The 27858-nt window shown below is 45.9% G+C and overlaps 1 protein-coding gene across 2 annotated transcripts in view; it reads left to right on the forward strand.

Annotated features, from left to right (window-relative positions):
- Positions 1-2687: 2687 nt before the first annotated feature.
- POLG (DNA polymerase gamma, catalytic subunit) overlaps positions 2688-27858 on the forward strand; it is a 796646-nt gene continuing 771475 nt past the window's right edge. The window contains exon 1 of one of the 2 annotated variants that reach the window (XM_086958137.1): positions 2688-2757. The gene's annotated coding sequence lies outside the window, so the exon portion shown is untranslated. Of the gene's footprint in view, positions 2773-27858 lie in introns of both variants that reach the window. The other variant, XM_086958139.1, reaches the window with a different exon arrangement.

Here is a 27858-nt window from a genome sequence, read left to right on the forward strand (position 1 = left end):
TGGCTGTGCAGGGGATTCCACTGCCCCTTGGTATGCGCCCTCTTTCTTGACCTGTTGCGGCCGTTCTTCTGTTGATCTCTGTAGGGGGCCTGGGGGCAGTGCAAAAGCTCTTCAGCATGCTTGGCCTGGGACTGGGTGTGAGCTTTCTCTTCTTTGCGACCTGATTGGGTGTTCGGTTTTACCTGCGTGAGTCTTCATGCTTCGCTGTCTTCGGAGGGTTACGTCACCGCTCCTTGGACCTTCTCTTGGGCACGCGGTTATGCGTGCTGATGCTGGTGCTTTTGTCGCTGTGAAGCGTCGCTGCCTCACTCTGGCACCTTTGTGCGCTGTACTGTGGTGTTGGTGTGTCGCTGTGCAGCGCCACTCTCTGGCTGCGTAGTGATCTCGCATGTTCAGAATTTTGCGCTGTCCTGGTGCCGCTGGCACCTCAGGTGACCTTGCTTTTCTACTCTTCTGGGAACAATGGCAGTCTGTATTGTCCCTGCGCTGCTGTGCACCTGCCTTGTTCTCATGGCGCTGCTCAGTACCTCTTGGGTCGCCTTGGGCTTGTTTGTTTCATTTGCTGCAATTCTCAAGAATGCCCACTGGATGGCAGTGTTGCTCGATTCACGGCCTGCTTTTGCTGCTCCCGGCCGGATCTCCACGGGCTTGATTTCTCTCCTCCACCGTCAGGGCAGGGACTGGCAGGGACTTCACATACCGCCTCCCGGTAAGTTCATTTGCCATTCTACTGGGGCTTTATGAGGAGGGAGGGGGGGGGGAGCTCGTTCTCGTGTTCCCGCTGTGGTGCTGTGTCTATTTACTTGTCTGCTCTTTGAACATCGGACCTGAAGAGGTCGGGGGACATCCAGTCTCTGTGCCTCTGTCGGCCATGTGAGCGGGGTGGGCTTCACTTTCAGTGCTTGGCGCCCGGCGGCTCTCAACACGCTGCGGGCGCTCCACTTTGAAGTTCATTCACCCCGCCGCCGCAGCCTCGCATCACACACGCTGCGCGGCGGGGGACAGGGGATGCTGCAGGCAGGCAGGTGGACTTCGCTGGCCTTGCTTCACCATATAATGTATTTTGTCGACCACATTGCGCTCGGCAGGGCGCCATGGCCATGCGGGGAGGCTCCGCTTAATGTACAGCCATAAAGGGGGATCGCTCCTGGCTTGCGCGGCCCCCTAGGCATTTCCCAGCGCCCGGGCTCACCTCCGGCCTACGGGCCTTTTCATCAGCGCGGGTGGGCTCCGCATGGCCTCTCCGTGGCGAGGTCAGTGGCGGCCGACGCGGGTGGGCTCCGGTCGGTCTGCTTTTCCTCCCCCAAGGCACTCCTTGCAGGGGCAGTTTAGTGCGGGCGCGTGAGGTGCGGGGTAGGCTCCCAGTCACCTCGCCATTTGCATTTGGGCCCGGGGCACGGCACACGCCCCGCGGGCCTCTCGGCGGTCGGCGCCGATCAGTTGTAGGGGATGCCCCGAGGCGGGCAGTATTCTCTCCCCTTTCTTCTTGGGCTGTAGCACGCCGGGGTACAGCCACCTCGTCGCCAGTGTAATGTTGGGCAGTAGGCCCACATTATGGTAATGAATGGGTACAACAGACACAGGGATGGTTGGCTAGTGAATGGGCCAAGAGCACGTGCGCTCCGCCCCCTTTGTTGACTGGGTCACCTGACTCGTGACACCAGTGGTGGGTGGGTGCAAAGTGTAGATTACATCAGTAGAACAACTAGACCGTGTCCAGCAGGACACTACAACTGGAAGGTCCTCAGCAATAAAACCTCCACCCACCCTGCCACTCCCACCTAATGCCAGGTATCCAGTCCGGCCCTGTTTGCGATACATAATCACAGGTGAACTGATTTATAGGGTCAGGGCTGTGATGGACTGCGGGTAGCAGTCTAAGAGCAGTATTCCTGGATTTTTTGTCCTGCGCTGTTCCCTCAGAGCAGCCCTTTCTGCTAAACTTAGTACTTTTCAACCATTCATAAAAATACATGGGTGATTGTATAAACTAACCCAAAATTTCTAGTACTGGAGTTGGAATACCAAATAAGACTTCTGGAATATTTGGAGGAAGGTTGCTTTTCCTCAGATATTCTAGGACTGTAGTTTGAATTTTGACTTTCCACTGCTGTCCTGAGGGCGCAGTTCAGGACAAGAAACACAAACGTGTCGGGATCTCCCTTGGAGGAAAGCGGGGCGGGCTAAACTATGGTGAGTCCTCGTGACACTGATCGACCGCATCACATACTCCGTCACCACCCAGTTAGCCGTGTCCAAGCTAACACACTACCGCCACTGCAGCTACTGCACTCGCCCCTCTCCCATAAACCCTTTCATCGATACTCGAAAGACGTGGCATGCGGGCCAAAATCAACTCCCACGCCCGGCCCGACTCTATATTTACTGTCCGGTTCGTGAATGACTTCAAGTGACTCACCCGCCTACAAATTCGAACCGCACAAACATTACCTAAAAATCACCAAATAGCAGAGGTAGGCTTCAGTGTTTAGACACTACAAAGTCATGCGAACTTCACAGCCAATGAGCATGTCGCAATTCTTTGTGCATTAGGATTGGCTGAGGTGTGTCCAATCCCAGCTGATTTTACAAATCACTAGCATCCTCCTTTCTCTCGTTAGAGTACTGAAATATGTTTAGCCTTGGTATTGGTTTTGATCTAAACCGGAAGTTCTGATGTTCCGGTCAAAAATGAATCCTGACCTCAAACATCAATAAGGGACAACGCACATTAAGCTGTATTCACAGGCGGTCCGTGTAAGTAGCGGACAGGTGATCACATTAAAGGCGATAGGTTGTGTTTTTAAAATGTTTTTACTATCCCGCTGAATGCACATAATCTGAAGATTTGTCCTTGCCATTTCAGTACTGTTAAGCTCAGTTCTCTGTGCACGCAGGGGTGCCAAGTGGCTGCTATTTTACTCACATGTTCGGTATTCACATGTCCAAGCCGGGAAACAAAAATCCAAAATTCAGCAGAACTCAATATTTTTCACACATCGGCAGTATAAACCCTAGAGCAATATTTCACCTGGTTAAAACGAACACTGGGGATTCTGTACAGTTTCTTGCTCTGTCATTTCGTTGCCTGCCAGAATATCAAAATATTATATTTATTCTCTCAATGTATTCAGGAAGATGATGCCACTCGTTCTGCCCCTAGCTTGTAGAAAAAGGAAAACCCTTTCTGTTGTTACTCTTAATTAAGCATACTAATGAAACCCTCATGAGGTTTACAGTTCACACGTTTGCATAGGATAGCTATTTGTAGGGATAAAGTCAATGCAGTACATTCATTGTGCGCCTACCCCCTTTTAAAATCTGTCTGTTGGGAGGTGGGTCCCGTGGTAAACAGTGCTCTGTAGAATCATTTGAATTCCGCATTTACTTGCAGTAAGGAGTGGAGCTCTTTTGCCTTGCCTTGCACAGAAGACATGCAGGTAGGACTTAAAAAGAGTGAAGGGTGGCTGGAATTCATAGGATGGAGGGGTGTATCAGAAACCTACTTATTACGAACCGTTAAATAATGCAGGCAGGGAGACATACTGATTCCTAGGAATAATGACTGAAGCTCCTGAATGTATTTTCTTTGAGTCACAATTGTCCTAAGATTAGGGCTACCGGTTTTATGGCATTTATTTTTTTAATGTTATTCCGTCTGTATTTATCCACATCTATTTTCTCTCGCAAGCAAAAAAGATGCTGCACCTAGTATTTTTCCACATTTATTTAAAATGACATGCACACTTGAACTCAGTTGTTTGTGCAATTGAAGCCTATGCTAAGTGCACTTTACATATTGGGAGCAAATGTCTTCCCTGTCCCCTAAGTAAACATGTGTGAATTAGTGGTATTGATTAGGTCTCGTTTACACAGCAGTCTGGGAAAAAGTTAAAGCATTACTCCCTCTTTTACTCACAATTCATAAGCGAGTGTCGTCTCGAAGAATATCAAACCAGTCTTAGTGTGTGCTAGACAATGACCTACCCCATGAGGCATTGTAAATCACCAAACTATCTAAAGAATCAATCATATTTATCTGTACAGAATAGTGTTCTGATATGGAACCTACAGAGAATTCCTCAAATAAATATCAAGCAAATCATATGTATAACACTGTATCCTGCATCGCTGTCCTGAGCGGGCGCTCACGGTGCTGTTTCCTGCCCCATGAGGGGTTATCAGAAAGCTCCTGTGCCGAGGGAGAAATCTGCCGCCCCAGGAGGGGTTTGCTAATTTGGGAGAATTGTTGCAGCCTAGCGCACGGGACTCCACGGACCAGGAGCCCGTGCGCTCTTCACCTGTGACAGAGAGGAGGGACGCCCTTGCAGCTGACGTCACGACAGCCAGGCTTCATCACACCTCGCGGGTCCCGCATCGCTGTCCTGAGCGGGCGCTCACGGTGCTGTTTCCTGCCCCAGGAGGGGTTATCAGAAAGCTCCTCTGCCGAGGGAGAAATCTGCCGCCCCAGGAGGGGTTTGCTAATTTGGGAGAATTGTTGCAGCCTAGCGCACGGGACTCCACGGCCCAGGAGCCCGTGCGCTCTTCACCTGTGACAGAGGAGAGGGACGCCCTCACAGCTGACGCCACTATATAACGCTTAGCAGCTCCCGCAGCGCGGGCCGCGCGCGGGTCGAGCCGGGCGAAGCCCGGGCAAAGGGCGGGCCCTCAGAGGGCCGTGGAGGACGGGACGGGCCACCCCCATTGCATACTGTATCAGAGGAGGTAAAGTGAGACGAACTATTGTATGCTTCCTCACATCTAATGGACACGTAGTTGTAAACATCAAACTCTTGCCCCGTGTTGATGACACATATTTCCCCTATCCAACTGAACGGAACCATGACTCAGAAAGGGCCCTCCAAAAATTCTATCAACCAGAGGGGTTCGTGCAATGGTACTCAAGGCCATCATTTAACCAGGATACCATGGCCCACACCCACTGATTCAGATGTGAACTTTCGTCAGGCGATAGCTAGTACCCCCAGTGAACAATCTCCCTTAGAAACACCGGGTATCTTGCAACACTACTCACTCCTAAAGGAACTTAATAATTTGTGTAATACCCAGCATGCCCAAATAGATTGGAGATCTAAATCAGATAGTGCTTCCCCCTGTACGGCTAAAAGCCTAAGTTCTTCGCTCTTCAATGAATCTGAGCAGGATTCCACCCCATTATATACTGAAGTTAACACTCTAAGCTCAGCGCCTACAGAGACCTCACCCGTTAACTACAAAAGTGACAAGGCGCAACATAATAAGAACGACCTAAAGGGTCAAGATTTGCACTTAAGCTCGCCACTGACTGTCACTAACTCCCAGGTTGCAGAAGAATTAGATAGTTTAGCATCCCCTCTTCAATTGGCTCTAACATCCCTGATTGAACCATTGCTTAAATCTCTTATATTGCCACTGTTGGAGAAAATAAATACCTTGGAGAATAAATTGCTGGAAATAGAGGAATTGATTAAGATTGACTTAATTCCTGCTAAATTCACCGAAATAACTAATCGTCATCAATCCCCTGTTGCCCCCATAATGCCAACGCAACTTACACTATGTAACAATTTTAAAACTCTCCAACTAGCCCCCAATAAAATAACCCCTAGGATCGCCCCCAAATTGGTATCACCACAGCATACTATTGCTAGAGATGAGAAGGCAACTTCGATACACCTTCCACCTGAGGCCGCTCCATACGTGTGTGTGCTCTCTGGAGTACCACCACTCAAACATGGGAAACCCGAAAGGCAAAATTACCTACTAAATAAAGTAACCTCCTGGTTATCAAAAACAGACCTTTGCCACCGGATTTGAATGGAACAATAATGTGTGTTAGAAGGGTGGGCTGGTTAGGCTCCCTCCCAAAAGACATCCCTGGTGACTTAGTGTGGGTAAAATTTAGATTTAGACATATTGTCCCGTACCTACGATCTTGGCAGCCACAAGAAGACGATGACCCAATATCGATCTGGGACTTACATGATTTTTACATGATTTTTATCCCAGAATGCCATACATACCCCCCTTAAGACCAGAGGTAGGGTTCAATTTTAAATACGTGATGGGTAGAAAACCCTATGCCTCCGCACCTAACTGCTTTCCCCCAGCGCACAACATATATTACAATATTTATTTTTGCTGAATGACTATAAAAAAGCTATATTGAGCGCCAAAACAGCTCATTTCTCAGCGAAAATATTGGCAGCAGAGAACAAGTCCAGGGAGATCTTCTCCATTGTCCAGGACCTGGCGTATTCAGACAGAGCTTCCCCCAAACCTCCCCCTTCCCAGTCCCTCTGCGATTCATTGAACATCTATTTTTTGGAAAAAATTGTCAATATCAGAGCTAACATCCCACCTCCTTCCCACGCTTTTGTGGAGCCCACTCCTCCGACTGTTCATTGCTTTCTTTCCTCCTTCCCTCCGCTCACTGAGGAGGCATTCCTTGCAACACTCCCCAAAATAAAATCTGGTTCCCCGGCGGATACCTGCCCTGCCTATATCCTCCAACAAATCTACTCGGTCTGCCCCAAACCACCTTTATCCCTTCTTAACAGCTCGCTGGCTCAGGGTGTAGTAATTCCAGCCTTGAAATCTGCCACCGTAGTCCCTATTCTTAAGAAGCCTGGGCTGGACCCTTCTATCCCAGCCAACTACCGCCCCATTTCCCTCCTGCCCTATCTGGGCAAGGTACTAGAGCGACACGTTACATCAGTCCTCAGTGCCCATGTGGAAGCAAATGGTGGCCTTACGTCCAGCCAGGCGGGCTTTCGGCCTAGGCATCCCACCTAGTCCGTCGTGGTGTCGGTCCTGAAACATCTCAGGGAGGGCATGGACCATGACAACAACCAGGCCTTGGTGCTCCTCGACCTCTCCGCCGCCTTCGACACGGTGGACCATACCATCCTACTGTCCCGTGTCGGAGCGGCGGGGGTCGAGGGCCCAGCCCTGGTGTGGTTAGCGTCCTTCCTGAGGGACCGTACCCAGGCAGTTCGGCTGGGGGATTTCTCGGCCACTCAACTCCAACTCACTTGTGGTGTCCCTCAGGGCTCTTCCCTTTCTCCCCTCCTATTCAATCTCTATATCTATCCTTTGATTTTTGCCCTTCAACAGCTGGAGGTCACTGTGTTTAACTACGCAGATGACCTCCAGCTTATCTTCAACCTTTCCTCTTCTCCTCATTCTATCTCTAACTTTCAGTCTATTATGATTTTTATCAGGGACTGGATGAACCACAATCATCTGAAGTTGAATCCTGATAAAACAGAGTTGGTCCTTACAGGTGGTTCATCCAGTCCCTGGAACTCCCTCTTCTGGCCCTCCTCTTTGGGACCCCCTCCCACACCCTCTTCCTCAGTTAAAACCCTGGGTATCAAACTCAATAACCATCTCAACCTCCACTCACAAATCAGTTCTGTCGTATCTTCTTGCTTTCTTGTTCTCCGCACCATCCGCTCTGTCTCCCGTTTCTTTTCTCCTTCTGCCCTCAGGTTAATCATGTCCGCCCTGCTTGTTTCCCGGCTGGACTACGCCAATGCCCTCTACAACGGCATCCCGGCTTACAGTCTCCAGAAGCTCCAGCTGGTTCAAAACCAGGCGGCCAGATTGATCCACGGACTTTCTCGTTTCCATCATTCCACCCCCCTGCTGAAAGCACTGCACTGGCTGCCTGTAAAGGAGCGAACCTTATTTAAGACTGGCTGCATGGTCTTCCAGGCATGCCAAGGGACTGCTCCGGCCTTCATTTCTTCTTTACTCAAAGAATACACCCCTGTTCGCGAGTTGCGGTCATCTACCCAATCACTCCTACAAGTCCCCAGATACAGACGTAAGAAATGGGGTGGATCCAATTTTTCTGTTTTGGCACCCTCCTTTTGGAACTCCCTTCCTGACCATTTACGTTCGGCTACTCACTACCCTGCCTTCCGAAAAGAGCTCAAGACTCTTCTTTTTACCCAAGCTTTCCCAATGTAATTCCTTCCCCTCCCTGTCATCTCTAGTCTTGTTTGTTTCACTGCTAAAGTTTGCCTCCACAGCGCCAAGAAACCGCATGGTGAACGTTGCGCTCAACAAATACTTTTTAAATTAAATATATAAACATGGAATGTGCTATTAACTTGCCCCTATTAAGGGTGAACACGACGCAAGGGTAGTATTGTGAATGCCTACCGCATGTAAATACGTAATTCTAAAGGAAAGTATCGCCACTGGAGGGCAAACGCAGCTCAACCCTTTCTATGTTTCTCGAATAATAGCTGCTTCCACGACAAATTAATCCTTTAATTATTACATTTTTTTATCGAAACCCGTGCTAAATTCTAAGAAACCAGTTAGATTAAATTTTATTACCTGACTTTCTATTTTTAAATTATTACTTGTACTTACAATGAATTTTTTAATGATTGTGATTGTTGTCTATGCTTTTATAAATAGTTTTTACATTTCGAATAAAGCTTTATCGAATCGAATATGTATAACACTATATCACTATTTAGAATATCTTGCTTTATACAATATTTAGAATAGCAGTTTATGCAGTCTGTTGGAGCTTGCTATAACGGATGTTAGTCTATAAATGAATGGCACCAGCTTGTCTAGCCTCTGTATGTTGTTATTTGTATGTACCTAGTTCGGTATATAGTGTTCTATATGCATAGTTGTTTGCCAGCATACCATTATCTACAATAACATAACATGCCACAAGACAGAAAGGAATTGTAAGGTAAAATGTAAAGCACGGGCGGTACAACAGTCATTTCTGTTATTATTTTTATTTAAGTGCTACTAATTTTCCAGACTCTGGCTGTGATTGCTCAGTAAAATGAAGTAATTCTAACTGACATCGGCTGTATGCACTGCTCCAGCAATTTACCTTGCGTGACCACTGCGGCGAAGGGTGCTAAAGGGTCTATGCAGACACATCGCTCCCAGCTGCACTTGTTCGCCCCTCTTCAGAGCAGCAGTTTCAGATTTCTTCCTCCAGCCCCTGCATGCCTATAACACGAATTTTATAGAGGAGCACAGAGGCGACAGGAGCATTTGTTTTGTTAGTATTTTCCCGTTTCTATTTATAAATACAGACAAAAAAAACAAAAGGTTTTTCAGCTGTATTTACAAGTAAAAATCAATTTAAACGGTCAACCGGGGAGCCTTACCTAAGATTAAGTAAGACATTATTATTTGAAGAGAGTTTACATTTAAAAAGAGCAATGTTTTGATGTCGAAAAGACTCTGTAGTACATCAAATAGGCATTAAAAGTGAAATAGATTCCACACAAGCATCTGATCTGGGGAATGCATATACAGTACTTTTTATTATCAAAAGAGAGATCCAAAATAACCTTGCAGTTCGTTAGATCAATTGTGTAAATTAAAATGCACTCTAGTTGATTTTTGCCTCTTGGACAAGCAATCAGCTGAGGCCCATGACCTTCTGTTAAATCACCTGTTTGATACATTTTTTTATTACAGAGGCGTGGACGACCAAAGCCTCTCTGCCCCAGACTTTTCATGTGCCTGCTCTGTAGGTTTTAAGAACTTTTCATGTACATAAACTTGATTGGGAAGGTGGTGGCTAGATATTCTCGGTAGAATACCTTTGAAACTGTCACCACTTTCTCTGAATTCTTTAAGTGCAGCGATCCTAGAGCTGTCTGTCACTCTTTCTTCTTGATATATTTCTGACGTTATTTGTTATAGGCCACTCTGATAGTCATCATTTCTGCAGTTCATTTGCAGACTTTTTGTTTCTCTTAATATTGAGTAATTCTTATTTCTTAGTACTTGATGACTTCAATATTGGGCAGATGTGCCTACTCACTTTGACACTGCTCATCATACTAACTCACTCTCGGACCTCAATCTTTAGTTTAGTAGTTACCAGCCCCAGTCATGATCTCATATTCTCCCTAGCTGGAGGAGTTTATAGTGACTCACCTCAGGTTTTTAAATCTAGTTTTAAAGATATGAGGAATAAGATGATGTGGTGCTGCCCTGGCTTATTTGCAACAGTTAAATTCCACTTCCCTATGGGATAATATCTGTTCCTTTTTAAAATGTGCTATTGCTAAAAGAAAATCGTTGTTATTTTAACACCTTATGCTGCTGGACCTGTGAGGTTGCTCATCATTTTTTAAAGTGTCTGTGCCGTACTGTGATCTTGCTGTTTTAAATATTTTTGCTTTTAGGAAGTATTTGTATAATTGAATGGTTTTAAAATGTGCTATTGTTCAAAAAAAATTCATGTAATACTGCACTTCATGACATATGAGGTCTCTCGTTAACTTTTTTCTAAAAAGTGCATCTGCTCCACTGTGTTTTTGCTATTTTTAAATACTTTTATTTTTAATATGTATTTTGTACAATGGGAAGATTTGAGAATTTTTTTGAACTAATTGTGATGCGCTCTTCTGGTGGCTTTCGTAACCGAAATAACGTTTTTGGATTGATCAATTGACTCATCTAATTTTTTGGCTTGGACCGACAATTGTTTTTATTTTAACTTTTTGCTGTAAATTCTCTGATAGGGGTCACTGCAGGAATCCTGGAAAGGCAGTTAATAAATGTGCCCCGGCCAGATTATCTATTGAAAACATTTGTTGGTGGCCCCTCATCTTTTTCTTCTTCTTCTATATCAGACGACTTCAAAGCCATCAATAATAAAATCACATTTGCCCTGGATGAAGCTATTCTAGTTTCCACCTGCATTCTTATCGCCCTGTTTCCTTGTCTTCCTGATATATAATCATAGCCTTAAGAAGCCAAACTTCATTGTACAAAACAGAAGAGATTATGGCACAAGGATGATTATCCCTCTAAAAAAAGTGCTTTCAATGTAGCTTTTTGTTCCTATAAAGAGCCTGTACAAACTGTGCAGGACAAGTATTTTGATGATAAAGTGGATCATTCAAGCAGCTCCGCAAATGAGATTTTTTGTTTTGCTCATTCATTGTCTTCATATGATTAGATAGTCTCAACACCTGTCTCATCACAAGACTGTTACAATAAACTTCCAGATTTTTTTTCTGCCAACAAAATCACACTTATTTGTAATTCTCTATCCAAGTCTTAGAAAGAGCCATTAATTAGGCATATTCCTTTCAGGAATGTAATTATATTCTGGAAGCTGACCAATCTAGTGTTAAGGTTTCCTACAGCACTCGGACTGTTTTAGTCTCTGTGCTTGATGACCTACGAATGCTGGCTGATCATGGCAGATCGCGTTCTCTGTTTTTTTTTATCTGCCCGCCGTATTTGATAAGGTTTCACAAGCCACACCAATCAAGTGTCTACAGGAGGCTAGCATCAAAGGTGCTGCCCTCGGATGTATTAAGTCTTACTTGCCCAATTGTGCCCAAGTTGGCTGCCGTGCTCCTTACCAGTTCTTATTGTTGATCTAACCGCCTTCACCTCAGAGAACCTCGTGTCGATCTAACCACCCCTTCGCCTCAGAGAACCTCGTTTCGAGTTCTCTGAGGCGAAGGCGGTTAGATCGACAATAGGGACGGACGTTAGACGGGTGAGTCGTCCAGTTGGTCTTTACTGGGGGTTATTCATGCCCCATTGTTATTGAGGACGGACGGCCGTTAAATCGGTTTGCCGTCATTCCCGTTCTGATCGAGGGTTATATATGCCCTATGAATACGAAGGATTACAGGTCGAACTGCACTCATTAGTTATTTGGATTACCTGAGGTCGAACTCTAATCATATTACCTTTCTAGTTTATGATTGAACGCAGAGGTACGTGTGCCAAGAATCTGGGCCACTAGGACCACGTCTGACCTTTGAGGAATAATTCTCGTTTATATATAGAAAGACTGTTCAAGAGGTACGTGTGCCAGGATTCTGGGCCACTAGAATCTGCCTTTGACTTTTGAGAAAAATGTCCTTGTTTATTTGTATAAAGGATTGTTTAAGAGAACGAGGCCTGGAAACGTTTGGAATACCTGGTTTAGGACCTTTTTTCTGGAACCACAAGAGATTACCGAGCCCTGACGAAGTTCCAATTGAACGAAACTCGTTGACTAAGGCTTTTTAAAGATTGAAAAGAATAAAGGACTTAATTTTGCATAAATTGGATGCTCTTTGAATTTTGTTACTTGGTGCACCGTCCCTTTCTTCAAAAATTCTGGTATCTGTTTCACAGTGGAGCATACGTGTGGCAAAGCTCCAGACACGCTTTGAATGGCGCCTCCACAAAGTAGAGTTCGCGATTCAGAAGACAATTGGCGTAATCTCATATATTGATTTGTTACTCAGGATATGCTTGCCAGAATCGTTCCAGGAGAAAGGACTACTGATGGACGAATAGCGACAGTCACAAAAGATATAGCAGATACTTTTGCTGCCCATTATAGATTGTTTTATGCATTATTCCCTTCCTCAAAGTCAAAAAAATAAAAATAAATCCCCAGATCAAATATTTTCTGGTTTAAACATGGAACATACTAGACCCTGAAAACCTGCATTACCTACACCACAGAAAATCTTGGAGGCAGTTGCCGGAATGGAATCTGGTAAAACTCCAGGTTTCAACGGCACCTGGTGGAATTTTTCAGAACATTTGTGTCCCTAATCACCCCCACCTATTATCTCTGTTTAGCCAAGCCACCAAAGGATGCCAGCTACCCGAAGATCATTGTGGAGCTACTACAGCCATTATCATAAAACCAAGAAAATCACCAGAGCGTTGCTGTTCCTATTGACCTAATTTCCTTATCAACACAGAGACCAAAATATTTGCAATAGAAGTGACTAACGGATTGGTAATGTCAGTACATCTGGATCAAAATGGCTTTTGTCCTAGGACATGGTATTGGGTATTGCCTCAGCCATCTGCAGTTGGCTGTAGCCAGAAGCTACGAACTTACTGGATCATACACACTGGTGCTTATAGATTTAAAAAAGGCATTTGATTCCTTACGCTGGGAGTTCCTATTGAAAGTCTTGTGTAAAATGAATGTTGCCCCTCTTTTCCTTAAAAACTGCAAAACGCCTTACTGGATACCTTGGGCCTGAGTCAGTGTAACTGGAGTGCTTTCGGATCTATTCCTAATTTAAAATGGCACCAGACAAGGATGCCCCTCTTTGCATTTAACGTTCCGACTTGCTATTGAACAGCTCGTCCAATGGGTTAGGATTGCGCTTGTTAGAGTCTTCCAGTGGGATGAAATAACAGAAGAAAGTATCTTCATGTAGGTTAGTGATGTGCTACTCTTCAGTCAAGACATACTTTCCCACAACAAATATATTATACCAGTATTGGATTTGTAGAAAGGGGCCTCCAGCCTGACAGATAACTCGGACAAGTCAGTCCTTGTACCGTTGACGAATTCGCCCGGAAAGATGCAATTGCAACCCCCATTAACAGGTCCAAACCAACAGCTCAAGTACTTAGGAATTTTTGTTTTATTATTACTCCAACAAAACATAAAACATTTGAGGAGTTAAGGAGGTGGGCCATCCTTCTAATTTCGATTCTTGGGTTGTATAAAATAATTACTTTACCTAGACTGTTGTACACTCTTCAAAACCTGTGAGACAACATACCCCAAATCTTCTTTGATAAAATAAGAGCGTATATATGGTAATATGTATAGGGAGGCTTACAACCCAGGGTGTCCTTCACTGAAGCACACAGTCAGTCCATGAGGGCGGATTATGTGTGATGGTCATACAGCTTTGCTATTGGGCAGCCCAGCTAGTAATCATCAACGATTGGCTCTTTGTGTGAAATGTCTCAGCACATGATTGGAACTAGAATTGTTCTAAGAGGCAGGTGAACTCAGCCTCCCATACGGAGCTAAGACCTTTGACTAATTCACTGAAGTCACAAAAGCCCTGATACTTGCTAGGCACAAAGCATTGAAACGTATAAGCAATTTGCCTTTATGGCAGGGAGATTAGCTTCCCTGTTCAAGGACATTACAGGGATTCAATTAAATCGAGACTGTTGGAATTGCCAAACTTGGTGACGAGTGGGAAGATAGTCATATGGAATTATCGGAATACCCTAAAAAAGAATTGTCACTGTATAAATCCCAACTCCTCTGCTTCTCACAATTAAGGAATTAACTTGAGCCTTGCAAGGAATTATTTGGGGAACTCCCAGAAAGCAACCCTTTAGAGGCCAAGCAAATGCTGGCACCACTGGGAAAGGGTGGTGTATATATAGGTTTTACTGTACCCAAGTGGTAGCTGGCATGGATCTGGTGTGGCGGGGGTGAAGGGCTAAGGGAGTATAAAGAAAAAGAAAAATACACTTACCTCCTCCCGCTCTGTCCAACATTGCCTCTGAGCCAATCACAACGCTGCAATGCAGCTTTGTGATTGGCTCCCCTAAGCTAATCCCAACGCTGCATTGCAGCATTCTGATTGGTCTGAGTCCCGTAATTCGGTGCTCAGATGGGGACTGGGGGCCTGGGCATGTTATGCACCCAGGCTGTAATGCATGCTAACTGCGCATGACTGTTTGGCCTGGACGGCCAAAGCATCATGCGCACTTCAGTGTGCCCACCACTCCTCCCCTACCTGCTCTATGAGCAGAGTAGCCCGCCCGACCCCCATGCTGCTTCAGCAGGAACAAATAAAATTATAACAGCATCACGTTATTGTCATTTTATTTATCCTTTCCTTCACTGCTGCAGTGCAGTGGGGCGACGCTCCTCTGACTTAGCGGAGGAGCTGCCTCTGCTGTACACTAGTAATCAACACCCTCCCCCACGGCCCTTTGCTCCCAACGGGAGGGAGATCTAGGTATTAATGATCACAGTGAATGGAAAGAGGCCTGTATGGTTTCTGGCAGCATAGCTATCTCTGCCTACCTCTGTTTCATTCAATTTAACTGCTTCCATAGAACTTATTTCTTTCCATAAAAAGTTTGGTAGATGGGTACTAAAAATCCACCAACCTGCACATGATACAACAACACTATTGGCATATTTGCTCTTTTATACATGTTTTAATGGAATGCCCAATGATCGAACAATACAGGAAAAAAGGTGCAACACTGCTTATGTACAGTTTTTTGTTCGCACATTGACCTTACACCCAAATGGCTCTCCCAGTAGTTGAAGAGGTGGGAACGCAAGAGGCAGCTTCACGTTAATAGGGATGTGATGCTTGATAGTGAAAAGAGATATTGCAAGGGGCATGCCACAAGCTACAGAATTCCATTTGCCAAGCCATGCTCAGAATTTGCTGAGAGGATTAGCGAAGCGGAGACCCGAATCTCAGCGTTGGAAGATGAACTTGCGGCCCAGAGATCTCTAACGGATAGGCTAAGAACTCAGAAGGATGATACGCAATGGAAGTTGGTGGATTTGGAGAATTGTCTTAGGCAAAACAACCTCAGAGTTCTTGGCATACATGAGAGTTTGGAAGGGCTTAACGCTCGGAAATTTATTGTAGAATTGTTCACAGAAGAATTTCTCGAGCTTACACAGTCTTACAAAGTGGACTTGGGATCAGGAAGTTCAGAGAGATCATCGGTCCCCTTTAAACAACATCACCGCTGAGAACAGATAACACCCAAACCAAGGGCAATTCTAATCTGTTAAAATAATTTTTTGGCTCGACAAGCTGTGTATGACCTAGCACGGCCAGATAGGAAAAGGACAAGGAAGGGTAACAAGTTTTTTGTTAGACCTGATTTCTGCCATACGACAGTCGAGAAACTGTGGCAATTCTGGCAACTTATCCTACTGATCTAGGGTAAAGGGACTCAGGCTTATCTTCTTAATCCCGCTTAATTGAAGGTTATCCAGAATGATTGAATCCAGTTTTTTTCCTCTGAGGTGCAAGCTAAAGAGTACCTGCAACCAGTCTAGACTTAAAATTGGGATTTTTAGTTTATTATGGGATATATGGATGAATGTTTGTGTTTGGTTGGAGGGATGCTGTAGACTCAAGGAATGTGGCACGGCTGGAGATTTCAGAAAGGGGGAGGATCGGGGGGGGGGCAGGGAGCTTTCCATTATACCAGACCCTTGGGTCTTACTGCCTTGGTGGTTGGGCGGGAGGGGAGAATGGGACTCTAAGGGAAGGCGGGTGGGACAGGACAGGGGGGCTTCGTGAGGGTGGTAAGGGTGGTGGGTTCCTGGGGTAGGGACCTACACTGGGAGGGGCAGGGTTGGGGGAAAAGTGAGGAAAAAATAAGCCATGTTGGGATAAGGTTGGAGCAAGACTGCTTCATGCACATTCTTATATTAACCATGTCGGAATGTTTTAGACGGGAAGATTTGTCTTTGTCCAGATGGAGGATGGGATGATGGCTCCGAGACTGCGTATATGCTCTTTTAATGTGTGCGGTTTGAATAACAGGGCTAAAAGACAGAGAGTCGCGCTGGAGCTGTGAGTAATACAACCTGATGTGGTTTGTGTACAAGAGACTCATAACCTTGAGGCAAGCTTAGAATGATGGGTGCAACTGGGGTATACTTTATTAGCTTGCACGCGAAAGGGTACTACAACCCGAGGGGTGGCCATCCTGGGAAAGCAAACCATACTTATAGCTGGCAGGACACTGGTGGATAAGTGTGGGCGCTGGGAGATTGCAGAATGCGCTGCTGGCTCTACAAAATTTGTCATATATTTGGTTTATGTACCTTATTTAAATGAGGCACAGATTCTGGATTTTCTCAAAATAGAGCTTGCATCTTGGCCTACACCTTTGGTCTTATATGGCTATTTCAATACTCACTTAGATGGCTCTGAAGTACAATTAGGTAATAGCAGGAATAGGGGAAGGAAACCCAAGGTATTCAGGGCACTGCAGCAGTTTTTATCTAATCATGGTTTAATTGATGTTTAGTCCACAGTGAGGTATCCTGACTCTGGTTTTACCCACTATTCCTGCCCACATAATACATTTGTTAGACTGGATTACTTTTTTATATCTAGGACATCCAGATTTATCACAGAGTCTCATCTGATCATAGTACCTTACTGATTGATATCCCGGTTCAGGGCTTCTCCTAGCCCGAAGTTCTTTTCCCTTCGACAGGAAACTCTTAGTAGATGCCTTGCTTGTTAGTCATAATTAAACAGTGGATTGCATAGTTTTTGGAAATTAACCATAATACTGCTGCCTGTGCTGTGGTATGGGATGCCTTCAATGCAGGGCTCAGGGTGGTAAATCCTGAGTTTTGGTCTCCATAAATAGAGCCAGCATAAGCATTTGATTCAGGGCCTATATGACGATCTTAGAAGGGCTAAGCAGAATCTTGTACAATGTCTGCACGGTAATGTGTTAACTACTGCGATGCAAACTGAGACTGCCCGCTGCAGGGCTAAGATTGATTAATTCATACTGGTCTAAGGAGATTGCTTGTAAATATCATGTATATAGAAGGGAATGTCATGATTATGGTGAGGCCACAGGAAGATGTTTGGCGAAACGAGTTAGGTGCAAGGAGGTCGAGCGAGGGATAGCCTCTATGGAAGATTCGACAGGGAGGCTAGTTGAGACACCTGCTGAGATTCTCACAATGTTCAGGACCTTTTATGAAGATGTATACACAGAGGGAGGGAGAACTCGGAGCTCGGGTTTGACGCACTGATGCAGGATTTGTGTAGGAAGTATCTCAGTCGCAAGGACTCCAAGCAACTGAATACTCATATTACATTTGATGGGCTAGAAGAAGCTATTATTTTATTAGCTATAGGCAAGGCATCTGGTCCCGATAAATTACCTTTAGAATTTTATAAAGTCTTTTTCCAAGAGTTGAAAACAGATTATGTTGATAACTTTCCAGGAGGCACAAAAGGGGCAGGCACCATCGTCTTGGGACTTTGTGAATATTGTTATTTTCAAAAGGAGATTAACCACCTACATTACCAGGGTCGTATAGACCATCTCTTTGTTGAATTGTGGGGATAAAATCTACACAGAGATTCTGGCTATGCGCTTAGCTAGGGTTATTACCCCACTGGTTTTGATTCGTCAGCACAGCTTTATCCCGGGAAGAGGCTCAGTCAATCATATTAGCTGGGTAGGGTTTGATTCGAGCTGGCTAATGTGCACCATGTTCAGCTGGATCTGGTGTTACTTGATGCCGAAAAGGCATTTGACCGTGTCTCTTGGGAGTTTTTGTGGACGGTCCTCTGATGGCTGGGTTTTGGGCCAGGTTTTATTAAATCCATAAGGGCTATGTACAGAACACCTACATCTCGAATTTGTGTGATGGGTTTAGAATCAGAGCTGTTGCTATTTCCAAGGGGACGAGACAGGGATCGCCATGCTCTCCTTTATTGTTTGCTGTACATGTCAATCCATTTTTGACCATATTGAAAAGCAGCACGATAATTAAATCAGTCCAATTTAGGCGGGAAGATTATCGGATGTTTGCCTATGCAGATGATGTGGCCATCGTAACTCCAGAACCAGCTGTGGCATTGCCTAAAATAGAGCTATTGGCTCTTTTATTTGGGTAGTTCCCTGGGTTTAAATTGAATATATCTAAAACCAAGATTATTTGCTAAAACTAAGCTCGTTTTGTTGACCCAAGGGTTACTGACAAAGTAGTGTACCTTGGCATTACAATTAGAACCTGCCTGGACGAACTGGTGGTTTCTAATTGGGGCCCTAAGCTGGCTGGAATTGAAAATTAGCTCAATAGAATTGATTGCTTACACCTCTCACTGGTTGGAAGGTGTAATGTCTTTAAAATTAACGTATTACCAGAAGTGCTATATTATTTGAGGTCAGTACCATTAGAGCTTAGTAGTGCTACGGGAATGTGCTGTGGAAGGAAGTTTCTGGATCCCAGCAGATTCCAAAACTTTCCATCACAGAAATTTGAGGAAAATTTGTTTTCTTTATTCAAAGGTTGAGGTTTGCAAGGGATTCTGAAAAAACAACCTGGTGAGAGCCACGCAAGTCACCCTATCCTTGATTCCTCTAGGAGTCTAGTTTAAAAAAATGTACACCTTTGCTAAGTTTCCGTAGGTACCGCCTGATTTAGGGGCCAAAATCCACAGCTACCGAAATCGCAGAAAACTGGTCAGTTTTGAGTGGAAAAATTTTATGTATCCATGTCGTGTTTTGGACCATTTGCTGTCGCGGGCACTAGCTCTAGCCACACCTGTGTAGTACCATTTTTATCAGAAGACTTATGGGTCAGTTTTGAGTGGAAAAATGTGATATATCCATGTCATGCTTTGTACTGTTTGCTGTCGCGGGCACTAGGTCTATCCACACAAGGAATGCTAGGTAGAAGGAAGTTAGTGGCTCCCCGCAGATTCCAGAAATTTCCATCACAGAAATGTGAGAAAAATATGGGTTTTAGTCAACGTTTGAGGTTTGCATAGGGTTTTGGTTAAAACAACCTGGCGAAGGCCATGCAACTCATCCCATCCTACATTCCCCTACGTGTCTAATTTTCAAAAACGTACAGGTTTGCTAGATTTCCCTAGGTGCTGGCTGAGCTAGGGCCAAAAATCAACAGCTACCCACTTTGCTAAAAACGGGTCCGTTTTGAGTGAAAAAAATTGATTATCCATGTAAGACATGTGGGAGCAAAGACCACTAGGATATTTAATATTACCAATTAGATTTCGCTGCATTTGTGCCTTCAAATTGTAAGTCAGTGTGAAGAAAGGCATTTTCCTTCCCTTCTTTGCTCCTCTCTCTTATCTTCTTGCCCTGACCTATCTGGCTGTTCTCTCCACGACCAGGCTACGGCCATCAACAACTGGCTTTCTTCTGCCTGCGGCCAGTTGGTACCCCTAAAACTACTTAAGACTCGACGCCTTCAAGATTTCAACAGAGGGTTTTCACCCAAGTTAAAGTTAAGAAAGATGAGCGTCAATGGAGGCTCAGATACTGCCCCTCTTTAAGATCTGTGTATCTCACCTTCCTGCATGATTACAAAAAATCTATTCTTTCTGCCAAATCGGACTATTTCACATCTAACATTCTTCTTTCCTCTAATAAACCTAAGTATATTTTCTCCATTGTTCACGACCTCGCTACATCTGCAAGGTTTACCCTTAAATCCTCCCCTTCATATGCCCTCTGTAACTCACTCAATAAGTACTTTATTGGTGGAGAAGTGTGGCTCACTGGTTAGAGCAGGCAGACCCTGAAGCAGAGGTCAGACCCGGGACCAGGGTTCAATTCCCGACGCGGCAGGGTCTTGAGCTCAAATGTCCATGGACTCGATAATTCTCACTTCGGTGCCTGACCTAATCATGGGTTCACACTCTGCAACTCTGGGCATTAAGCTTGCTTAATCTCCACAACGGCCCCCGCGGCGGAATGCCTGGCTTTCACCTTGGGGATGCCCTGTAGGGGCTATCTCACAGGGAAAAGCCAGGACGGGTTCCCAAGGCAACCGCGGAGATACCCCTTCGGGGGTCGATTCTGGCGCTATATAAGAAACATAATAATAATAATAATAATAATAATAATAATAATAATAATTGACAAACTCAACACTATGAAAGTGAATAATCCCTCTCCCAACTTTTCTTGCCCTGCTCCCCAGCCCAATATTCATCATCTGGAACAGTTTCCTCACATTACTAGAGAAAACCTTCTCATCTTGCTTTCCAAAGTCAAATCAGGTTCCCCCATCGACAGCTGCCCTGTCCACCTACTGAAAGAGGTATTTTCTGCTTGTCCTGACCCTCCTCTTTCACTTCTTAATAATTCTCTCACACTGAGGACTGTCCCCGACCTTTTCAAGTCCGCTAAAGTTATACCTATCCTGAAGAAGACAGGGACCGACCCCTCCTTTCCCAGTAATTACCGCCCTATCTCTCTGCTCCCCTTCCTGGGGAAGATTTTAGAGAGCCATGGTACATCCTGTTTAACCCCTTCCATGCTCATGACGGAACGGTTCCGTCATGAGCGTCGGTTGAGCTGTGCTCATGATGGAACCGTTCCGTCATGAGCCGATAGGCTCATTAGAATCTTCAGCACAGCGCGAAAATTCGCGCCGCGCTGAAGGGGTTAAGTTATTTTGTTGACACTTCTAATTTTTTGGACCCCCATCAAGCAGGCTTCCGTCCTGCGCACTCAACGGAGTCTGTTATCCTCACTGTTCTTGACGAACTTAGATGCGGCTCCGATGCTAACTCTTATCAGGCCTTGGTTCTCCTGGATCTCTAGGCTGCATTTGACACGGTCGACCACGCTATTTTGGTCGACTGTGTCAAGAGTGCAGGCCTACGGGGATACTCTCTCGCTTGGATCTCCTCATTCTTGGAGAACCGTCAGCAGGCTGTTCAGTTAGCTGGCTTTTCAGCCACTGCATGTTCCATCACTTGTGGTGTCCCCCAGGGTTCTTCTCTTTCTCCTCTCCTTTTCAATCTTTATATCCTCTCTCTTATCTTGGCCCTTCACAAACTGGACGTCACAGTATTTAACTATGCTGATGATCTCCAGCTTATCTTTAATATTTCTTCCTCTCCTTCTTCTATCCTCAATTTTCAATCTGTCATGACTGGATGAGCTCGAACCATCTTAAGCTCAACCGAGGCGCTTAAACGAATCTTGCTAGCCATGGTTATTTCGCGTTTGGATTACGCGAATGCTCTGTATACCCGCCTACGAGCTTTGCCGTCTCCAACTCATCCAAAACCAAGTGGCAAGGTTAGTTTACAAACTTCCCAAATATCATCACACTACCCCTCTTCTAAAATCCCTTCACTGGCTACCCCTCACTGAACGTTCTCTGTTTAAACTGAGCTGCCTGATCTTGAAGGCCTTAGCCGATTCTACCCCTGTGTTTGTATCTGCCAAACTCAAGTCCTATGTTCCTACTCGTGACCTTCGATCCTCCACCAAAAACCTCCTGCATATCCATCGCTTCAAAAGGAAGAAACATGGTGGCCTGAGCTGCTCTTATCTGGCGCCTTCTTTTTGGAATTATTTACCTCTTACTATCAGAACAACGGCCCATTACATGGAATTCCGCAAACGGCTGAAGACCTGGCTGTTTTCACAAGCCTTCGCTGAGTGAGCAGTTCTCCTTTTACACTTGTCCTCAGCGCCAAGAAACCGCCTGGTCAACGTGCACTTAACAAATCTTTTCAACTTCACCCTCAACTTCACCCTCTAAATTATATGCTTGTGAGGGGACCCACAAATTGAGAGATGTACAAATAACCACTGCTCCTAAAGTCAATATCTTATGCTCATTTCAGAAATACATAGGTTACCTTGATATCTATTTTTCACTTTACATTTTATTTTTAATTCTTTTTATTGGGTTTTTGCCTTTCAAATAACTACTCTGTACAACAGTTTACAACACATAGTAAAAAATTCAAGATGACAGAGAAATGTCGGTGCATTTAGGAAAAGAATAACATACTGGGTTGTGATGTGAAGTGTTCGTAGGGGCATTGCACTGACGCGTGTTTGTGTGATTAGGGTCTATGTCCTGCCATTATTGGTGACTTTGATTCGTAACATAAAGGAAACTGTGGGGGACTGTGGAGGAAAGGGGGAGGCTGTATCATGGTTTGGTGGTAGCCGTAGTATGGGCAGTTCCGGGTGTGTCGAGTGCTAATGGGAGTGATTAGGGGGTTCGAGGGCGGCAGGCGTCATAATGGAAAGTGTTCATCTTGGGAGGGTGCTCCTACATAGGTGCAGAGGGACCTATGCATTTACTGGGTCAGGTCGCGTTACATGGCGGAATTGCATGAGTAAGGTATCCTACTGTGGAGATATGGGTTGCCGGCGTATCTGTCGGACCTCCTCATATCGGAGAGCGTCTTGCTCCGCAGCGCCCCATTTGCGTATTTTCCCCTTTCTATGCTTCTATCGAGGGGCCCGCAGGTGCACACTAATGCAGTCTGATTTTGGGTTTAACGAGGAGCAGGGCCAAGACTGCGAATCACATTTGTACTTTGTGCTATTTCTTGTATTAGAATATGCCTAAGGAGCATGCCTTCCAAGTGTAGATATCCGGGAGTTCTGTGACCTCTTGCGGTGTGGTATGAATGGCTTGTCAGTAGCTTGGAGAGCTGGGGATAGCATGTGGATAAGCGTTGCGTCTGAGATCTGGCAGCGAGGGCATTCAAATTGTGTCTCTGGAAAGTAACTGTCAAGATGTGCAGGGGTTGGGTAGGCCCTGTGCCCATTCTTTGTTGTGGAGTACTCCCCCAAACTCATACTCCCATTTTTAACCAAGCATCGTGAGTAGAGTGACCGTCAATTCTTGAATGGCTTCGTACAACAAGATGATGAGGTGGCGGCAGGGCTCCATGGTGATATCTGGTACCGGGTTTGTTGTGGGTTCTCCCCAGGAGAGATCCCACAGGGTTCGGCAACTGTGGATGAGTCGCCTGTGGAGGAGAAACTGCCCCGGAGGGAGATCGCTGTTTTCGGTCAGCTTATCAAAGGGAAGGAGATGACGCTTCACAAAAATGGTGCCCATATCAAGCAGCAAATGACTAGTCCAGACCTGTAGTTCCCCGGCATTGTTGTAGTCATGCACGCTGGACTGGCCAGCTAGAGGCAGATTGGGGGTGAAGAGCGGAGTCTTGTGAAAGAGGCAATGTATCCTGACCATAGAAGTCCTCGCCACCTACACCTGTAGGGCTAGGGGGATGTGGGTTGCGCCCCTGGTATGAGCAAACGCTGGAGTGCGGGTAGTTGCGTGGTCCCAGGATCGGAGATAGCACCCAGCTATCCAGCGGGACAACCATTGAAGCTACTTTGCCAGAAAGTACACCTCACAGGATGGGACTCTAGGACCTCCCCTGTCTGCTGGCAGTTGTAGTTTAGCAAAGCGCCGATGTCCAGTTCCTTATATAAGTGCGCAGTTCTTTGAAGAAGTAATGGGGCGGTATAACTGGAAGGTTTGCAAAATAATAAATTAGGCATTAAAAAATAACCATTTTCGTCAGGGGGATTTTGCCAATGGGGGTTAAGGGTAGAGTTCACCGAATCTTATGCCCGCCAAGGCCCTGCGGTGGTTTCCCTCATAGAGGTCCAGGGGGTACGGCATAGGCAGACTCCTAAATACAGAGGTGCTTATGCATGCCAGCTGAGGCGAGAATCACCGATATATACATCCCGAGGTGGTAGGTCAGGGCTGAGTGGGTAGACGGACGATTTTGCCCAATTGATTCTAAGCCCAGCCATAGAGGCAAAGTCCACCTGTGTGTTCTGGATGGGTGTGAGATCGGCCTTTGTGTCCTGCACGTAGAGGAGCAGGTCTTCTGCTTATAAGGACACAGTGTGAGTCCTGGCTGCTAGTGGGATGCACCACTCCTCAATCAATTAAATAGGATTTATAAAGTGTAGCTAATCAATTTATAGGGTATACAGGCACTGGCAGACCCAGGAGGCTTATTCGAACTGCCAAGTCTTGAGGGCCATTCGGAATTCCAGAAGTGAGGTAATCGTTCGGAAATTTCTGCTTTGCTAGATGCGGGGAGTATGGGCAAGTAAAAGGGAGGTGGAGGGTAGTCTTCCGATGGTTGGTGGAAGTTCAGGCGCTGGTTAATGTAGGGGGGTCATTGGTTGTATAGAGCTTAGTGTGCGTGGGTCAGCTGCTTGAATTGGCATCTCTTCTGTCCAGGGAGCCGGTGGAGTTTCCTGAGGTGGGTTGTGATGTGGGTTAGTGGCAGTGCTTGATTTATAAAAAAAAGAAGTCCAGGTGCTGAAAATTTTGCCAAGGAGGCCGCAGCTCACTTCATCCTCCTGTGAGCCCCACTTTCAACACTCTCACTGCCTCAGTTTCTATCTTCTAACCTTGATCTGTTGTCTGTCCCCTACGGCTTTGCTCTAAGAGTCTATCCTCTTCCCTCTCTAATTGTTTTCTATCATATTTGTCACACCTGGTGTGTTACCTTATTCCCTGCATTTCTGATTTGCCCTCTATTCATTCTACCCCTGCATTTTTTCCTCTTCACTTTTATTCATGCTGTGCTCTCTCTCCCCTCGATCTTGGCTCTTTGCGATCACTCTTCTAGCAGTGATTAGCTGTGTTTCCGTTTTATCATTTTTCTGCTTTTTTTCCTCTGTCCTGTCTTCTACATCCTTACATTCTATCTTCTCTCTTCTAAATGCTCTCTTCCTCACATCATGGCTGCCTTCTCTTTGTATCTGATTTGCTCACATTTTCTTCTACTTAGATCTGTCTTATCTCTCTCCTCTCCTGTTGTTTCATTCTCCTCTTTACTCCTGCTCTCTCTCTCATCTATAACACTGCTGCTGCCTGTGACCCCTGTCGTCAGCCTGTACATGTCCCTGCTATTTGAACTCTGCGTTTTCCTGTACTCTTTCCTAAAGAAGAGGAAGATGGCATGTGTTTTACTTTCTGACCTACACCGAGTGCAAAAACAAAATGTGCACCAAATGAAAAGGCTTTTTTTGCATATATTAATCAGTGCAGTATAACTGGGTTATTTGCAGAACAGGTAGCTGCTCGAGCACAGCAGGTGATGTCACTACTAGTGCTGCCTGTAATTAGTAGGCCCAGGGATGGCAACGGCATTGGCATCCACTGCTCAGCTTGCTGTGACCCTACCTGCTACAGCACAGGCATTGTCCCCAGCCGTAATGCTGCCAATGCCGGTAAGTATGGCTGTGGTGCCTACTGGACTCACGCATGCTCAGCAATTACCATGCTGGGGTGCAGCGCACAAATTCTACAGGTGACGCCATGGCGCACAAAAGTTGTGTTGGGCCACAGCCGCATCGAGCACGTTGAGGATAGCAGCAATGCAGGGCTGCAGGATATGCTACTCTGGCTACACAGCAAGTGGAAAGTCCACACTTACTTTCATTTATTCTTCCTCAAGAGCCCTCACTGCCAAGTTCCAAATGCGCTCTCACAGCTTCCTTGCCTCAACTCCATCTTGAGCCAGCCCCCAGCTGCAATTATCCAATGGGAGGCTTAGACTCAGGCAGTGGCAGGGTGCAGCAGACTCGGAGAATAGAATGCAAGACATAGTTTGTCGATGACTTCTTGGATTTGTGATCGGTGAGATGACATAATCCCTAACGTGGTGATACACAATCATGCCTGTCTGGACAGGCGTATGCTGGCTTGTCTAAGAACATTTACCAGCCAGTCACCATGCAATATATGTTATTCTTTCTATTTTGAATTTGAACAATTAATATTGAGACCACCACCTGCAGGGTCAGAAATTGTAGCCCCAGCCCTGTGAAAGAAGTGCAGGTGCTGAGCACCAGAAAGCATCTGCCCAAATTAAGCACTGGTTACTGGGAGAAGGCCGAGAGTGAGTCTGGCTGCGGCTTACTCTTTGGTCTGAAGTCTCTAGAAGGTGTGTAGTGATTCCTACGTAGAGAGCATTGCTGTAGCCCAGTTAGCTAGTGATTAGGGCTTGCCATGATGCATCTCGTGTGTTGGGATATCCTCTTGAATATCTTACGTAGCCTGCGTAGAATGAGAAAGCAGACGGAGAAGACGGCATTGATCTGTGATTTATTAGTGAGCTTGTTGTCAATGATAATTCCGAGGTTTCTGGCGTCGTTAGGAGGAGTGGGTGCGGGTCCTACGCCAGGACCCCCCTTTCGCAGTTGCATGGCCATGGGCTCCATGGCGACTGCAAATAATTAGGGGAATAGCAGGCATCCTTGTCTTGTTCCTCTGCACACCCGAAAGGGAGCCAAGACAAGACGGCATAAGCGGATCTGGGAAGTTGGATTGGAGTGCAGTAGTTTTGTATAGGCCAGTAGATTGGGTCCTATCCCGATGCTGGTGTACACGTAATGCCAGGCCAAGGTGACGAATGCCTTCTCTAAATCAAGTATGAGACAAACGGCACACAGAAATCGCCCCCCCCAACTCATTGTCTGATGTTGTACGTGAAAGAGACTCCGAATATTCTGGGAAGTACTATGGCCTGGGATGAATCCATTTTAGTCAGAGTGTAACAGCTCTGGCAGGACTCGGGCATATCAGTCAGTCAGGATTTTGCTTATGATTTTGTAGTCTGCTCCGAGTATAGCAATGGGTCTATCAGAGGCTAACTGTGTCCTATCCCAGTTTGGTTTAGGGATAGAGACAAGAGGGATTCGCGAGAGGGGGAGCTCACCACTGCTTAGTGCTGCTTTGTACTTTGCTGCCAACCGGGGTGCCAGGAGAATCAAAAAAGGCTTGTAATATTCTTGTGACATCAAAGCGTATGAGCAAATCAAACACTCACCCCCAGTCAACTTTATCTGGGTTTAATCCATCACCATTCTTTAGCTCACCCCACCACCCCAGTTCAGACATGGCCATATGCTAATCAGTCTGACCCTGTGCCTCATGGGAACAGTCCAGCCCAAACTGCCAAGCCATGTCTTCCCTGGACCGGAAACAAGCATCCTGGGATGGGTTTCGGATTCATAATCCTCATCAGCCAGGCTATCTTGAATCCAGTGGTAGAGTGAGCAAGGTACCCACGTCTGGGCATACCCTGCCAACTTAGGGCGAACAAAGCAATACCAAAGGGGATGATGGACGGAGCGTTTGAGCAAATCTAACACACACCCCCAGTCAACTGATCTGGGTTTAATCCATCACCATTCTTTAGCTCACTCCACCACCCCAGTTCAGACATGGCCATATGCAAATCAGTCTGACCCTGTGCCTCATGGGAACAGTCCAGCCCGAACTGCCAAGCCGTGTCTTCCCTGGACCGGAAACAAGCATCCTGGGACCGGTTTCAGATTCATAATCCTCATCAGCCAGGCTATCTTGAATCCAGTGGTAGAGTGAGCAAGAGTCCCACGTCTGGGCATACCCTGCCAACTTAAGGCAAACAAAGCGATGCCAAAGGGGATGATGGACGGAGCGTTTGAGCAAATCAAACACTCACCCCCAGTCAACTGATCTGGGTTTAATCCATCACAATTCTTTAGCTCACTCCACCACCCCAG

Source organism: Lissotriton vulgaris, chromosome 2_1 (assembly GCF_964263255.1).
Source record: "Lissotriton vulgaris chromosome 2_1, aLisVul1.2, whole genome shotgun sequence".
Taxonomy (NCBI): domain Eukaryota; kingdom Metazoa; phylum Chordata; class Amphibia; order Caudata; family Salamandridae; genus Lissotriton; species Lissotriton vulgaris.